The sequence below is a fragment of the Pantherophis guttatus genome, chromosome 5 (assembly GCF_059756535.1).
Source record: "Pantherophis guttatus breed Tessera chromosome 5, ASM5975653v1, whole genome shotgun sequence".
Taxonomy (NCBI): domain Eukaryota; kingdom Metazoa; phylum Chordata; class Lepidosauria; order Squamata; family Colubridae; genus Pantherophis; species Pantherophis guttatus.
Genome location: NC_142067.1, coordinates 55961340 through 55978246, shown reverse-complemented (window position 1 = coordinate 55978246; position 16907 = coordinate 55961340). Strand labels below are relative to the sequence as shown.

Sequence of the window (16907 nt, the reverse complement as noted above, 5' to 3'; positions counted from 1 at the left end):
ATTAAAGGGTTCCCCCAAATGACACTGGAACATCTGTCCTACCTGCAGCATATATCAATGTGACTGAATTTCCATATTGCAGAAGAGCAAGGTCTTTTTATTAAGTAGTACTGGGGCAAATGTAGATTGATTTATACCAATTGATCTCTAAGATATTCTTGTTCATAGCTGCCCCAAAAATCTTTCTCATCTACCTTTTATTAGAAGAAAAGACATCAAAGACAAATTTAAACTCCAAATAACCAAATTTAAACTCCAAATAATCAAAAAGAACCATGGCTGACTTCCTTAGTAATATAAATAATAAATTAAATAATAAACAATAAAGGCAGGATACAAATAAATAAAATAAGAGAAAAATGTGTGAATGGTTAAATAGATTTTTTTTTTCTTTTTAAAGGTATGTTATTGCTGTTGCCCAAGCAACAATCAAGCCTATAACTATCATGTAATATGACAGTAGTATCAATGTCATAAAGGGATGCTATATTGAACTTAAACTTCACCTTATTTCAAAGGCTATGTCTGTGTCCCTGAGCATGTGCAGATTTTTTTTTTATCCTCGGTCCTTATAACCAGATATTCCTGGATATTGTGAATATTCCCTCCAGACCCTATTGGTGTCTTTCTTTAGAAATATTCCTCTTTTGCAGGCTGAATTTTTTCTGCAGTGGTGATTCCATTTCACTGCGATAAATACAGCATCTCTGGATTTATGCCACATTTCTGGATTTGTGTTTTTCCTTTCTTCCCTCCCTGTTTTTTTTTTTTTTTTTTTTTGGCCTTGCTGTATATCCTTGTGAAGGATCTCCTGGGAACCATATTATCTTTGTTCATGTTTTATTCTTGAAATCAGAACTGGAGTGTAGTTGTATTTTACAGATTGGCAATTTCAGTATAATTAAGCTTCATGAATATGAAGTTTCCTGTAGAATTCCCACAATACCCTGTGGTTAGATTTAGTGGTAAATTTCTGTCTCTTCTTATTTGTGATATCTTAGATGTCACTTTTGTTCAGCAGTTACATGATGTTGATTCTCAAGAAATACAAACTGCATATTTGTTAATGTTTAATTTTTGGCAGATTGTCTTTGAAAGATGCTTATACATAGAATTGTTTGGAGTAGAGTAAAATCAATTATATACTGGTAATAGTCCAGTATATGCTTTATGCTGTGTTACAAAGTTTTTGTTACAATCTGCTTGAATCCTGGGAAAGGAGAGGGTTTTTTTTAAAAAAAAAACAAAAACAAAAACAAATTAGAACAAAAGTTTGTGCCATTGCACAAAGTATAACCAAGAAATTTGATTACCCAGGTCAGAAATAGAGCTGATTGAGTCATAGGAATGCAGGGACATATCCTGTTTGTATAGACAGGGATGCATATGTTTATAGCAAATAATTGGGAAATGTGTAGTTCCTTTATAAATACAATTTAAAAATCTGTAAATTTATACCTGTTAAAGAAAGTGAGAAGATGTGTTACAAAACATGTTGATTATATATTTAATTAAAGTATTTTTACCTTATACTTCACTTGAAAAAAACAAAACAAAAACCAGAGTCGCATACAGACAACCAGTAACATCAAATCAGTCTGTGCGTGCAGGGCATCTAAAAGCAATTATACAGCTACTCATGTGCTCCCTTTCTCATTCTCTCTTCCTTTCTCTCTTTCATCCCCAGTCTTGTGCTTTCCACCCCCATCCTGCCCATGAGAAGGAAAGATTTTTAAAAAGCACCATAAGGCATTAGTTATTGATGTTGTGAGGTTCTTCCAATGGTTAACATTTGAAAGAGATGGATTTGTCTGATACAGTATATCCCTTTATGCTTAAAATTGCTTGATACAATAATAGTATAGTGGAGTTTTTCGGTTTCAGCAGAAGGGCATTTCTTTTGGTTTGTGGTAGTGCTGGGTGCACAAGGAATGGTGCTGAGGAACACCATCGTTAAATTTAATTTAGACCCCACCATTTTCCCTTTTAAACATTTCCTCCGTCCTGGACCTAGGTTGTTTTTAATAACATCAAAGAGCCTAGTGAAGGTCATGCTGTGTGCATGTGTCAGGCTTAATTGTAATTGAACACGTCATTCCTGAATTTCCTTACCCCCCTAGGACAGGGAGTCAGAAAGACTGTATTTAACATCCCAATTAGCTGCCCTGGGGCTGAGACTGGCATGATTTTGTGATGGTGCTGCTAGTGATAGTGTAAGACAAAGAAAGGAAGAAAATTATTGGTCTCCAAGCTGGTAAGATGAGGTTGATGGGCCCATCTTACACATAAGGATGCATTTTGATTCAGTCTTTTCCACCTGAAAAATATTAAAATAAAGTGCATGTAACCAGCTTTTAAGGCACAGATGAATTTAGGTAACAGTGATGATTAATTAAAAAAAATCAGTATACACACTGAATTGATTCTTGGAACAACTGAAATGCTAGAGAAAACAAAATCTGTATGTACAAAAGGAATGGGAATGAAGGAGAGCCCCTCATATGGTGTATCCTAACAGTATGTATCTTAAAGGCCTTGCTCTTATATCATTTATAGCGCATCTATAAATGTATTGCCCTTTCTCCTACATCTGTACTCCTAGAAGGGAACTTGACATTTGTAGCAATCTGTCGTAACTATAATGTTGTAACCATTGTAATTGTGTAACTGGCACGTATTGTATACCCATATACTTCTGCTTTTGTACTTTTCCAGGTTACTTCTGTATTTGTACTTTTCCAGTTTACCCATCTGTATCTATGCATATTGCATTATCCTAGAAGGAACTGAAAGTATGCTATGATCATAAACATATAAAAACCACCTCAGGGCGTTGCTCGGGGCTCAGTATTTGTCAGGTTACTGCACTGGGCCTATTGCTAGCAATATTCAATAAAGCCTGTTTTCTCTGGATCTCTGTGGTCTTGTCTCCTGATTAATTTGGGATTAGTAAATCCCGCTACATTTCTGGCGAGCCAGCCAGGAGACAACGGAATTTTTAGATTCCTCTGGATCGTCGCCACGCTGTGAAGGACTCGGAGGATCGGGGAAAGTCCCAGGCGCCATCGGACTCTTTTAGTCCGAGGGGCTTCCCCGTGGGGCCGGCCCTTCGCGGCATCGGTTGACGCTTCCAAGAACCGCTTGAAGAGAGACCACGAGACCAGGCACGTTTCAATCCAGCTGGAGGGAGAAGAAAAGGACGCCGGCAGGCAAGTACCTAAACCCCTGGGACAGGGACCAGCCAGTTCATCCAGACAGCAGAGGTAACTGGGAACAGGTGAGAGTCACCCAGGGGAATAACCACTAGCCGGTCTAGTTCATCCAGACAGCAGAGGTAACTGGGAACTGGACGGGTGGAGGAGTGGGGGGGAAGTGCCTGATCACCCTTTCCCTGAAGGTACGAGGGGTCGGAGGGACCCCAGGGTCGGAGGGACCCTAAGGTGGGAGGTTTGTCGTGCACGACTGGTGTGAGTGTACCCCGCGATTCCGTCCAGTGACCGTTGAGTGTCCGGGGCTGGCGGCCGGGGAAGAGTGATTGAGAATCCTTCATGTTTTCTTGGGAAAGAAGGACCCCTTACCTTCTTCCCAAACCCCTTTTCCTACTTGTCTTGTCTGGTGCCCTGGGAGGAAAATGGGTGGAGGTGGAAGTACGCCTTTGACCCCCTTGGCATGTATGTTAAAACATTTTAAAGATGCCTACATTAGCCAGGATTACGGCATAAAATGGAGTAGGCAGAGGTTGCGGGTGTTCTGTGAGGTGGACTGGCCAGAACTCAGAGTAGGCTGGCCAGCAGCGGGGTCGCTGGACCTAGGGATAGTACTACAAGTACACCAGAGGGTCTTCCACCCCACCACAGGACATCCTGACCAAGCCCCATACATCGATGTCTGGCTTACTCTAGTACAACATCCCCCCATTTGGCTACAAAAGTGCAAAGCTGCAAGGTGTAGATTATTGGTTTCCCGCACCTTGCCATATAAAAGGAAAAAACAATCCCCACCATCCTTCCTAGCTGCCCAGAGGAGCTGCCCAATCCGCCGCCATATCTCCCTCGGGGGGAGGGACAAATAGGCTTTAGGGCAAGCACCTCAGTTTCTAGCAGTGCAGGGGAAGGAGCTGATACCTTCCTGAGAGCCCTCGATGACTTGGGCATCCCCGACTCACCGGGGGTACCAAGCCCAGCTGACCGCTCCGCCCAAACCAGTTTGGATGGAGCGGACAAGGGGGCCCGCCCGAAGGAGCGACAAACCCAGAAAAGCGAACAGATCACCCCCTCCTCTGATGAATTAGAAGGAGCAGTGGGGGGACAAAAGTTGCCCCTTGGGGAACAGGAAGGCCCCATAGCTGATCGAACTCGCTCAAAGAATACCAGGCAGAGTGAGGAAGCTGATCCGTCGGAAGACGGACCGGCTTTTCTGAGCCCTCTCAGGAGGGTAGATCAGTCCGTCGTTGAACCAAACAGGGAGCCCGTAATTGTCTCTGTGTTTCAACACGTCCCATTTACCTCCTCGGACCTTTTGAACTGGAAAATGCATTATGGTCCGTTTTGTAACAAACCAGCAGAGGTTACTGATTTGATTAAAACTATTGTAGATACCCACAATCCAACTTGGAGGGATCTACAGCAGTTGATGAGTACCATCTTCGATCCGGAAGAGAGGGAAAAGATTAGGAATGCCGCCCTTAAAATCTTAAAAGGAACTATGCCAGCCCGGGATATGACTTTTGAACGCTGGGTGGCTAGAAATTTTCCCTCTGAGGATCCAAGATGGGACCCTTATAAGATCGAGGATCTTAGGTCCCTTCAGGATTACCAGCACCTTGTGGTGCAGGCAATCCAGGTGGCGGGGAAACCCACTACCAACATGTCAAAACCTTCTTTGGTGATCCAAGGTGCTAGTGAAACCCCGGAAGCCTTCTATGCCCGACTGTTAGATGCTTACCGAATGTACACCCCCATAGACCCTACTCAGCCTGAAAATGCTCGCATGTTGGCAATGGCCTTCATTTCTCAATCAGCCCCTGACTTACGGCGAAAATTGCAGAAATTGGAGGGAGCTCTTGGGAAATCAATGAGTGAACTGATGGAAGTGGCAAGGAAGGTTTTTGCGAACAGGGATAAAATTGAGGAACAGAAGCAGGAGCTAAAAATGCATAAAAAAAAAAGCAGAACTGCTTGCTGCAGCTTTGATGGGCGGGCCTGTGGCCCGCGATGGGCCAAGAATGGGCAGAGGCTTGAGGGGTCAGGGAGACCCCTGGGGCGGCTCAAGGGGCCAGGGGTCAGGGGGACCCCTGGGGCGGAATCAGTGTGCCATATGCAAGCGATTTGGCCACTGGAGGGGAGAATGCCCTGAAAAAGAACTGGAACGTGCCAAGGAAGGAAATCGGGGAGGTTATGCCCGAGACAGCCGAGGTGGACGAGGCAGACCCTTTCGAGGGAGGGGACGAGGGGCGTCCAATACCCCCCTCATTGGTCTGGCCGAAGTCGAGGAATGGGACTGAAACGGACCGGGCTCGGCATGCCTCCCTGAACCCATGGTCAGTCTCACAATTGGAGGCAAGCCAATTCCCTTCCTTGTAGACACAGGGGCTACCCGATCCGTCATAACCAAACCCTTGGCCCAGCCCTCCTCGCATACCATCACGGTCCGGGGGGCCGCAGGCCAGCCAATCAAACGCCCATTCCTCAACCCCCTAATTTGTCACACGGGGGGTAAAACGATAACTCAATTTGTTTACATGCCGGAGTGCCCTCTTCCCCTTATGGGGCGAGACTTGTTGAGTAAATTAAGGGCTCAGATTTCTTTTGAGCCGGACGGTTCTACTTCTTTGACATATGGCAAGGTCTCGGTGGACGTTCCCCAGGAGGAAGCATGGCGCTTAATGGCTTTACATGAAATCGTAGCAAACTCCGGTTGGGAGGATTTTAATGTCCCTTCCTTGTGGGCTGAGGACAACCCCCCTGGGTTTGCTCGCCATCAGACGCCCATTGTTGTTGAGGAGCTCCCTGCCAAACATCCAATTCGCCTTCGTCAACGGGCTTACCCTAGACACATTATGCAAGCTATACAGGGAGTAATTGATCTCTATCTGGCACATGACATTCTGGTCCCTACTGAATTGGCCTGGAACACCCCGATCTTACCTATTCCTAAGGGGGATGGCCGTTTCCGTCCGGTTCAAAATTTAGTGCCAGTAAATGCCGCTACCGTGACCATTCATCCTTTGGTCCCAAATCCGTACGTTATTCTGGGCTTGATTCCCCAGACTGCGTCATGGTTTTCGGTCATAGACCTTAAGGATGCATTCTTTACCTTCCCAGTCCATAAAAAGAGTCAGCATCTCTTTGCTTTTGAGTGGGAAAATCCGGCTACTGGTCGTAAACAGCAGTATACTTGGACCAGGTTGCCTCAAGGTTTTAAGAACTCCCCCACTCTGTTTGGGAATGCCCTCGCAGCTGATTTGGAAGCTTTGAACCTCCCCAAGCCGGAGGTCTTGTTGCAGTATGTTGATGACCTGCTGGTCACTGGCCAGACAAAGGACATATGCTGGCAAAACACTTATGATCTCCTACACCTTCTACAGCGACTGGGCTATAAGGCTTCTCGGAAAAAGGCACAATTGGTTTTGCAAAAAGTTAGATACTTGGGCTATGATATTGAGCCTGGAAAACGCACCTTGGGTCATGAAAGAAAGGAAGCTATTTGCCGCCTCCCCACCCCACGGACTAAAAAGGATCTCCGGGGGTTTCTGGGGGCTGCTGGGTTTTGCCGTATTTGGATTCCTAACTTTAGCCTCTTTGCAAAACCCCTATATGAGGCTACCAGAGGCAGTGACCGAGAGCCGCTCCTCTGGCGAAAAGAGGAACAGAAAAGTTTCTCAAGTTTAAAACATGCTCTGATGCAAGCCCCCAGTTTGGGCTTGCCAGACTTAGACAAACCTTTTCAGTTATTTGTGGATACTAAACAAAATGTTGCTGTTGGGGTTCTCACCCAAAGGTTAGGAACCTGGCATCGCCCTGTAGCCTATCTTTCCAAGCAACTGGATCCTGTTGCGAGGGGTTGGCCTGCCTGTCTCAAGGCTGTTGCTGGCACGGCTCTTCTTAATCAGGAGTCTTGCAGGCTAACCTTTGGACAAGAGCTTGAAATACAAACCCCTCGCGCCTTGAAGGCTGTCTTGGAAACAAAAGGCCGTTTGTGGTTAACCAATCCCCGGATGCTCAAATACCAAGGCCTTATCACTCACAACCCCATGATTGTTTTAAAGCAATCTACTTCTTTGAATCCGGCAACTCTCCTTCCCGAACCTGATCTTGATACGGCCCACGATTGTATTCAGACTGTTGGGGGAACATAGGCCAGCCGCCCTGATATGTCAGATGTCCCACTTCCCCGTCCTGACTATGCACTGTACACCGACGGCACTGGTTTCCTCCTGGATGGGGTTCGCAAGGCCGGATATGCTGTCGTTACTCTAACAGATGTCTGGGAAGCCGAACCCCTCCCTCCTGGCACTAGTGCACAGTTGGCAGAGCTCCACGCTTTAACTAGAGCCCTTGAGCTTTCTAAAAATCTAAATGTCAATATTTACACAGATTCAAAATATGCCTTTTTAACAGTTCAAGTCCACGGGGCATTGTATAAAGAGAGGGGACTTATTACAACAGGGGGAAAGGACATCAAGTATGGTCCACAAATCCTCCGCCTGCTGGACAGTGTTTGGGCCCCTCGCAAGGTGGCTGTCATGCACTGTAGGGGCCATCAGAAATCACCCTCGGACACACAACTGGGTAACCATAAGGCTGACCAGGAGGCTCGCCATGCAGCGTTGCGACCTTTCAAACCGCAGGCGCACTGCCTCGCCTTATGGGATCCCCCAGACTCTATGCAGCCTCATTATAGTGCATCTGAACTTGCCCAAGCCCGTGAACTCGATGCTTCCCTACAGGGGGGTTGGTGGGTCTTGCCCGATTCTCGTGTTTTCCTCCCAGGCCACATGGCCTGGGATGTGGTTAATCAGGTCCACGCGCTGCACCTGTGGCTGCCCCTTCTGGTGACACTCCGGAAGCTGTCCCTCTACGAACGGGAGCCGAAGAGGAACCCCCTGCAGGTATTACTCCGGAGGCTAATACCCATCGCATGGGCAACGCTCCTCGCTTTACCCTGCGCTCTGGGAGGCAGGTCCCCTCGTCATCTCCTTGATTTCATGTGCTGGTTTTGCCCCTGCCCCTGCGATTCCTGCTGCTGTTCCCATTGTATTGATTGTGTTTTGTGTATTGACTGTGCCCTTATTTGTGACATAGTTGTTATCGAACAAGTTCTTGAGGGATTCTTCTATTCCAATTCCTCTGGCCAACGGGTCTCTACCCTAACGGCAACTCCTACGGTTCTCACAGCCCTTAGTCAACCACCTCTTACATATTCCTATCATTGGTCTTAAATGGATCCAGCTCAGCGCATTCGTGAGACGGCTTGTATTCGCCGTGGCCTTTTGCCTTCCATTTGGGTTGTTATTGTGCTTTTGCTACTCAGTATCATTATTAACTCTCTTTACCTTTATCGCGTTTTGCTAGGAACAGGGGGGAAGGGGAGCTTGGACTTGGAGGGTCCCCTTTCGCCTCTTGACCAGGGCAAACGCTTCCCTGCGGAGGATGACATTTGGACATGGTTGGGAGGAAATACGACCCCTACATTGGTACCAGCACGTTGTCCTTATTGGTTGAGAAAAAGGCCACGGCCCGAGCCATGGCCTGGTGGGAATACCAGAAACTTATCGAGGAAAGTAACATCGAAAATGAAACTTTGCAGTAATTGTATTACTTGGCAAAGTCTCAACAGGGGGGAATGAAGGAGAGCCCCTCATATGGTGTATCCTAACAGTATGTATCTTAAAGGCCTTGCTCTTATATCATTTATAGCGCATCTATAAATGTATTGCCCTTTCTCCTACATCTGTACTCCTAGAAGGGAACTTGACATTTGTAGCAATCTGTCGTAACTATAATGTTGTAACCATTGTAATTGTGTAACTGGCACGTATTGTATACCCATATACTTCTGCTTTTGTACTTTTCCAGGTTACTTCTGTATTTGTACTTTTCCAGTTTACCCATCTGTATCTATGCATATTGCATTATCCTAGAAGGAACTGAAAGTATGCTATGATCATAAACATATAAAAACCACCTCAGGGCGTTGCTCGGGGCTCAGTATTTGTCAGGTTACTGCACTGGGCCTATTGCTAGCAATATTCAATAAAGCCTGTTTTCTCTGGATCTCTGTGGTCTTGTCTCCTGATTAATTTGGGATTAGTAAATCCCGCTACAGGAGGAAATGGGAAATTGAAATTGAAATTGAAATTAGAAGTGGCAACATGAAGTAATCTGAATTTAAATTTTCAATCTGGGTATCAATTATATCGCTAATGAAATATAATCAAACTATCCCCAACTAAAATTTATCCAGTGAGGAAAAAATGATGCAATTAATATAATTTAGTGGACTTTTTTTAAAAAAAAATAATATACAATGCACTTTTAGACGTGATGATGAATTGGTTAAATATTTTGCTAGTGTGTATCTAATGCATTTCACCACTTGAAAGAATACATTTTATTTAACGTTTAACCTTGAGATTAAATTTCAGGCAGTAGCATTAAAAATGATTGGAACCAAAGTAGAATCTGTTCCAAACTAGATAAAGGAGCTTCTGTTTGTAAATGTAGTTTTTATAAAATGAAAGATACATATTATGCAGTAATAATTTAAATGTATGCATTTCTTACATGAGTTAATTTTAGTCTCTGATTTTTGCTAATTAAAAATAAATTGCATGTATATCTGAAAATAGATATTAAAGTAACATATTTAATAGCTGCTGAACTTTTTGTGCTATGCTCTCACTGTTTTTTTCCACTAGTATATCATTTTCCAGTAAACTGTATATTCACCAAAGGAAAGGCTACACTTAAGTCTATTACATTTCATAAATGTCTGTGACCATTTAGATAGATAAATGATGTTTATTTATTTATTTATTATTATTTATTTATTAGTCCAATTTATATGCCGCCCTTCTCCGTAAACTCAGGGCAGCTTACAATGCATTAAATAAATAAAATAAATAAATAATTTTATTTCTATACCGCCCTTCTCCCGAAGGACTCAGGACAATGTACAGCCTATTAAAAGCACAAAGACAGACATCAGTTAAAAATAATTAAAATTATTAAATAATTTCAAATCCAAATTTAAAACCCCCAAAATTTAAAACACCTAATTTAAAAATCATTACATTGATAGCCCGGCCTGGTGGAACAACAGGGTCTTGAGGGCACAGCGAAATACACGGAGGTCGGAGATCTTACGCATTTCCTGGGTATGCAGGCTATTATAGCAATAGCCTGCATACTTTTATGTATATACCTGCTTATTAGGGCTTTTGGTCCCCTCCTAAGCGGTGTTGTTCTATACAAAGCTGGCTTATTGCCCCCACAATTCGGGTCCTTAATTTACCTACCTCAAAAGGATGGAAGGCTGAGTCAACCTTGAGCCTGGAGAGATTTGAACTCGCACTAATTGCACTAATTGCAGGCAGCTGGCAGCTAAGTGCTAGCACTTAACAGCACTTAGTCCGCTGCACCACCGAGGCTCTATTTATGTTCTCTTTTTTTCCTTGGGAAATGAAGGGCAAAGCTGTTTTTTCTATTTCTATATCTAATGAGCAGAAGGAATGTAGCAGAAGGTATGAGAAAACTTGATACAGTTCACAAGTTCCTACAAGAAATCTTGCTATAGCAATGTTTATAACTGTAGCCTGTAGAATTTGAGCTTTGTTGGATAGCAAAGTAGTGTAAGCATGGACTTTTAACAGATGTATTATATTGTGGTTTTGGATTATCTGGGTCTATGACCTCTAATAAAAATAATTCAATTTATAATAATAGTAAACTAGCAGCCAAAGCAGATGATAACAAGACCTGGCAATGGTTAAGAGCAGTAAAGTTGAAGAAAAAGACAGTGAGGCTAATTCTAGCTTCACAAGAGCAAGCCTTAAGAACAAATGTATAGAAAGCCAGAATTGAGAAGACAGAAGCAAACCGCGAATGCCATATTTACAAAGTAGTTGAAAAAACAGTGGATCATCTAGCTAGCTGCTGCAAGAACAGCAACCAAACTGATTACAAACAATGGCATGACAAAATAACAACAATAGTGCATTGGAACATTTGCAAGAAATACCATTTACCTGCTAGCTAGAACTAGTGGGATCACAAAATAGATAAAGTAATAGATAATGAAGAAGCTAAAGTGTGCTGGGATGAGTTTAAAATAAAAAAAAATAATGGAAATAGAACCACATGTAACTGGATTTGAAACAGAATTATGCACAAATGATGAACATGTGATTGCTAAAATGTGTAAATTTCTGTTGAGATCTGAAGTGGAAGAACAAATTAAAGAATGCATGATAAAATGAACTAAGGATTTTGGTTATAATATACAAATGGGTCAATGGAAAAAATGCCATTAAAAGGACTTAAATTCACATTTAATTGAATGTGTTGTAATTTAAGAGGGAATGTCTGTACAGTGATGTACTGTTAATATATGTTATCAGATAAATTATCTTAAGATGTTGAAAGATACTTCTAATCATTGTTGGAAATGGGCAAAGAATAAAGGGACATTTTACTATGCATGGTGAACTTGTGAAAAATTGAAAAAATATTAGTCACAAATACATGTGATGATTCAGAGAGAATTTTAAAAATTAATATCAGATGAAACCATAATTTCTTCTATTAAGACTCATGGATAGCCAATTAGAAAAGACTCAGGTTGATTTTATATATGATAACAGCAGTGAGGTTACATATGCAAAAAAGATGGAAAAATATAGAACCACCACAACGGAGGATTGAACTGTGAAAATGACAGAATTAGCAGAAATGGCAAAATTGACCTGTTTCATCAAGGATAAAGCAATAAGTACTTCTGTAAAAAACACAAAATCCTTTATGGAGGGTTTTTTCACCTGAAAATGGATAAAAATGATGATGATTTCTGGATGTGCTGATTGAAAAGGGTGAATTATAGGTTGAAAAGAACTGTGATGTAATCTTGATGGAATTAATTTATTTGTAACTTCATTTGTAAGTGCTGTAAGGAAGGTTGGAAATAAAGTTTTGTTTCATTTTACACATTATAATACTAGATCTGAAAAGAATTCAGTGAATGTCTGTTCTGAAATGTCCCTGGCCCCAAGTACCATAATCAACTTGTGCTTTAGATTAAAACTAGTTTTGACTTTCCTGGACCTCTTTGCCATCAGGAACTGCTGTCACAATAGCAGGGATAAAATTAGTCCTGAAGAAATGAATGCATTTGCTTTTGAAAAAAGGGGGATATCACCTTCTAAGCTTTCAAGCTTGGTGGTTTAATGCTATTTCTATTTTATCTGATCATGCAAAGCTGAGCAGGATCTGATCTAATTAATCTTTGGATAAGAGACTATCAGGAAACCTCATCAATTAGATTAGGAATTTGAAAAAAATATCCCAGAAAATGGCAATGAAGAGTTTCATGTTGTGCTAAGGAAACATGTTTGAACCCGACACAAAATAAATTTTACCTTTACAAAGGAATTCAAAAATTCTATGTGCAATTCCTATTCAAAGTTATTTTTTTTATTAAAGTTACCTTTTGAATTCTTTGGGGGAAATAAGACAGGACGTGCTAGATTCATAGTCTGTTGCTTTTATCACCAAATGGGCTACTTAAATAATAACTAATAAAAAGGTATAATTTTAAATAGATTATTTCTGGAATATAGATTCCTACTTTTAAAACTGATTTGTCTGACCGTATTTATGAGCTTTCTTAAGAACATTTGAATGGTGGGTTCCCATGCTGTGGAATTTTTTCCTATAAATCAATGTTTCTCAATCTTGACAACATTAAGATGTGTGGATTTAAACTTCCAGGATTCGCCAGCATGCTAATTGTTGAGTTCTAGAAGTTAAAATCCATATGGCCTAAATCACCAAAGTTAAGCAACACTGCTATAAGGATGGGGTTGATTCTTTGGCCCTGCTTTTTAATCTGCCTTGAATAAATAAATAAACAAGTAGAACTTAAAAGAATTGTTGTATGATTTATTTAGTTACTTCTGAATTACTGTGTTTATAAACTTCTGAACATTATTTTATATTTAAAATGTTATATTACAGTGGTGTTGCTTTTGCTATCTTAAGGTGGTTTAGTCTGGAAAAAAATGTATAGTTTACCAAATCATAAGGTTTCTAATGAGGCATGATACAATGAAAAAGAGAAATGTTTAAAAATAAATTTCAATAATTTAATTCAAATCCCTAGAAATTTTATTTATTTAAAAATATTTTCCCCTTTCCCCATATTTATATTGTTTGTAAAATTCTTGTGTTTTTTTTAGTAAGATCATAATGAATAGGAAATAATAAAATCAATACAGCGACCATTTGACAATAAGTAAAAATGTTTCAACCATTACAGTTGCTCAAAAAAGTGCAATTGTTATTTTTATTCTTAATTGCTGATATATTCATACCTCTCCATTATTGTCTTATCCAGCAGCTTTGTTTAGCATGGCCAACTCTTTTCTAGGGAGGGTTGAACCTGTAGATCTCTTGTCTGGCCACTATGAAGGTCTTGTATAGCATTTTGTTCAGAATTGGCAGGGTCTTTATGAGAAGAGTCTGACATGGTTCCATCTTTCTATGTTGATGGGGACTTCCCTTGGCTTATGGACTGATAAAGTGAATAGGTGTTCTCTAGATTGATTCTCTACTCAACCTCAGGAATGGGTCAGGGAGAGCATGATGGCTGGATTCAGGAGATCATCAGTAATCTCTGTATGTAAAAGGGTGATGCCTGAAACATTGAAAAAGACCATGGTGCACACATTGTTCTATTTCGGAGGAAGGTTGTGGTGAGAGTGGTTGGAGAAGTAATTATAGAGTGACCTAGACATAAATGATATAGATTCCTTTCCATCTAGATTCAGGCATGGGCATGGGACATAAATGGTGTTGGTTAATTTGTCTGCCTGCCTGCCTGCCTATCTATATCTGAATTTTATGGCCACCCACTCACTCATAGTGACTCTGCACATCTTACAAAAATAAAAATCTAATATGCAAACAGTAAAAACAATAACCCTTCATACCCCTGGCAACAACAGTCAATAAGAAAGCCACTTGATAAGCTCCATCCCACTCTGGATTCCCCAGGCCTGTTGGTAAAACCAGATCTTTAGAGCCTTGCGAAAGAGTGTCACAGTGGGGGCCAATCTAATCTCCCCAGGGCTGATGTTCCAAAGGGAGGGAGCCACCATGAAGAAGGCCCAGATGTGATTTATGAAAAATTAACTGACAGTATTGACAGCTCTGCAAATTCCTGTAACTCCTTACTACTGTATATCTGGCTGAATAAGTATTTGAGAGATTCAAAATCATATCATCTGCAAATAGATTTAAAATATATTTCTTATCTCATATTTTCATTCCACAAATGTAATTATTAGATCTAAATCCTATTGCCAGTGTTTTATAGCTTGGTTGAATAGTAAAAGTGACATGGGTAAATCTTGCTTGGTACCTCTTGAAATTGTGATGGGAGCTGAATCATAACTGCTAAGTCTTATCTGGCCTTTAATTGATCCATAAATATTTTCAGTAGTCTTATGAAAACTAGCCCAAATTTGGATTTAATTATTTGTTTTAAAAAATACATTTCCAGAAAATAAAAAGCTTTAAATATATCCAAAAAGTAAATGGCTAGGTAAGATTTATTAATTTTAAATTGCATAATATTTAATAATTTCCTGATGGGGTAATCACTTTTAATCGATTAGTTAATCATTTAGTTGATAGTCTGTATTAAGTGAAATGGGCCTACAAAATGCCTGGGAATCTTTACCTCACTTAAGAATCAAAGTAATCTTAGACTGTTTCCAATACTGCTAAAGGATCCCCTTGGTGCTAAATACTGCATAAAAATAAAAATTCAAGTATTAAAATGTGTTTCAATTCGTTATAAAATTTCCCTGACAATCAATTAGGCCAGGATATTTTCCATTTTGAACAGTATCAAAAACTTCAAAAATTTCTGAAATGGAAATAGGAGATTCTATGAGTCTATCTTCTAGAATCAGTTCTATTTAGAAATTGATTAATTTTTATTGGTGATGTTTGGAAGTTGATTCATGGCAGCTGGGCTTCTTTTCTTTTTTGGTTTGAAATGTTCTGCTGCTTATCCAAGAAGATTCAAACCAAAAAATGAAAAGTCCCATTGCCATGACTCAACTTCTGGTCAACACTGCCTGGATTACTGAGAAATTTTGATATGTTGGTGATGGGTTATTTGAAGAATATAATTGTTGAAAAAAAGTTTAAATTGTTCACATATCTTTGGTTTTGGCCACAATTTGACCAAATTTTTAATTGCAGTAATATGTTTACCTTAGCTTTTCCAGTTTGCTTGCCAATATTCTAGAAATTTTGTTATCATGTTCGAATATCTTTACTTAGCAAGAATATTTTGAGAAGAGATTTTATCTATCTCCAAATCATCTAGATATCTCCTTTATTTACTAACTGTTTATACATACTATCTGATTCAGCTGTATTTTAGTTTGCTAATAATACTGTGGATATTTTAATTCTTGGTTTAATTTACTATGGATTTTAATCATATAAGTCACTATTGTAAACTGTTAGAAGTCCGTGGCAGATTTGACAGTATAGAAATAGAATGAATATATCAAATAAATAAATATTTATGTAACCCTTAAGCACAATTATTTAGCAGAGCCTTACTGTCTAGCCTGCATTATTTATTTATTTATTATTCCAATTTATATGTCTGCCCATTTCAAGTTCATGAGTGGCTAACAATAATTAAAACAGTATAAAAACATAAAAACAAAGAAACAACACTAGCGCTATCCACAACTGGAGTAAAAACAAACTCACAATAACAGATCAACAACCGTTGTACAAGCTCAGCCACATCTCCAGATTGCCAGCCCCAGTAAGAGAACCATGTTTTTAAGGCCTTGTGAAAAGCCCAGCGGAATTGAAGCCAATCTAATCTTTAGACCAATAATGTTCCAAAGGGCAGGTGCTGTGTCAAGAAAGGCTGTCTGTAATAAAGAGGACCTGGAGCAGGCCTCTTTTTCATATCTGAAACCAGGAAAAATAATGCCTGATATGTGAACAAATAATTACATTGGCATTTGCTCCCTTTTCATTAATTTTGGCCCCAAATGTATCTGTATGAGCAGACTAATAAATACTTGGTTTTTTTCCTCTTTGAAAGTATGGAATTAAAGGAAAGTTTTGCATAATATAAAAAGAAATTTGATCAGGTGGTCAACATGGAGGTCACATTTGTCCTCTGGCACTCCATAGTGCAATATGGGCTTTGTGTTTCTTGAAAGGGTGCTGGGCAATTCCTATTGTGGCTAATGGCTTTTCATCCTATGTTGAATCTTGGGTGAGGGGCTGCTTATTCTGATTCTGTTTTTGTTAGCTGTCAAATTTTGCCACAGAGAGTTTTTGAAATATCCTGTCTTGAATAGGTTTCTGCCGATTGCGTTTGCTTTGCTTATGAATAGAGCCATCTTGGCATCTGCTGTGCACTATTAAGAAAGACTGGGGGCTGCTTTCTGCCTCTAAAACATGTTTCTTCATTTCTCCTTTAGGGAAATATAATATTCTGCCTTTTTAAATATTTCTTTCTTCTGGGAGTGGGTGGGTGGGGGGCTTCCCACAGTTAATAGAAATAAAATTTAATAATACTTCTAAAAGCGTTGATAACTCTATCCCCTCTCCCAATGTTGTCACATTGCCCCCCATATTTTGCAG

The 16907-nt window shown here is 40.3% G+C and overlaps 1 protein-coding gene and 1 long non-coding RNA gene across 3 annotated transcripts in view; one reads left to right on the top strand and one right to left on the bottom strand.

Moving 5' to 3' along the window:
* DSCAM (DS cell adhesion molecule) overlaps positions 1 to 16907 on the top strand; it is a 394390-nt gene that overhangs the window by 100555 nt on the left and 276928 nt on the right. The window lies entirely within an intron of this gene.
* LOC117669478 (uncharacterized) lies at positions 1507 to 16110 on the bottom strand. The gene is made up of 3 exons (XR_004592454.2): positions 16014 to 16110; positions 13589 to 13911; positions 1507 to 2317 (listed from the first exon to the last, which is right to left on the bottom strand). It is a non-coding gene; the product is annotated as an uncharacterized LOC117669478 (long non-coding RNA).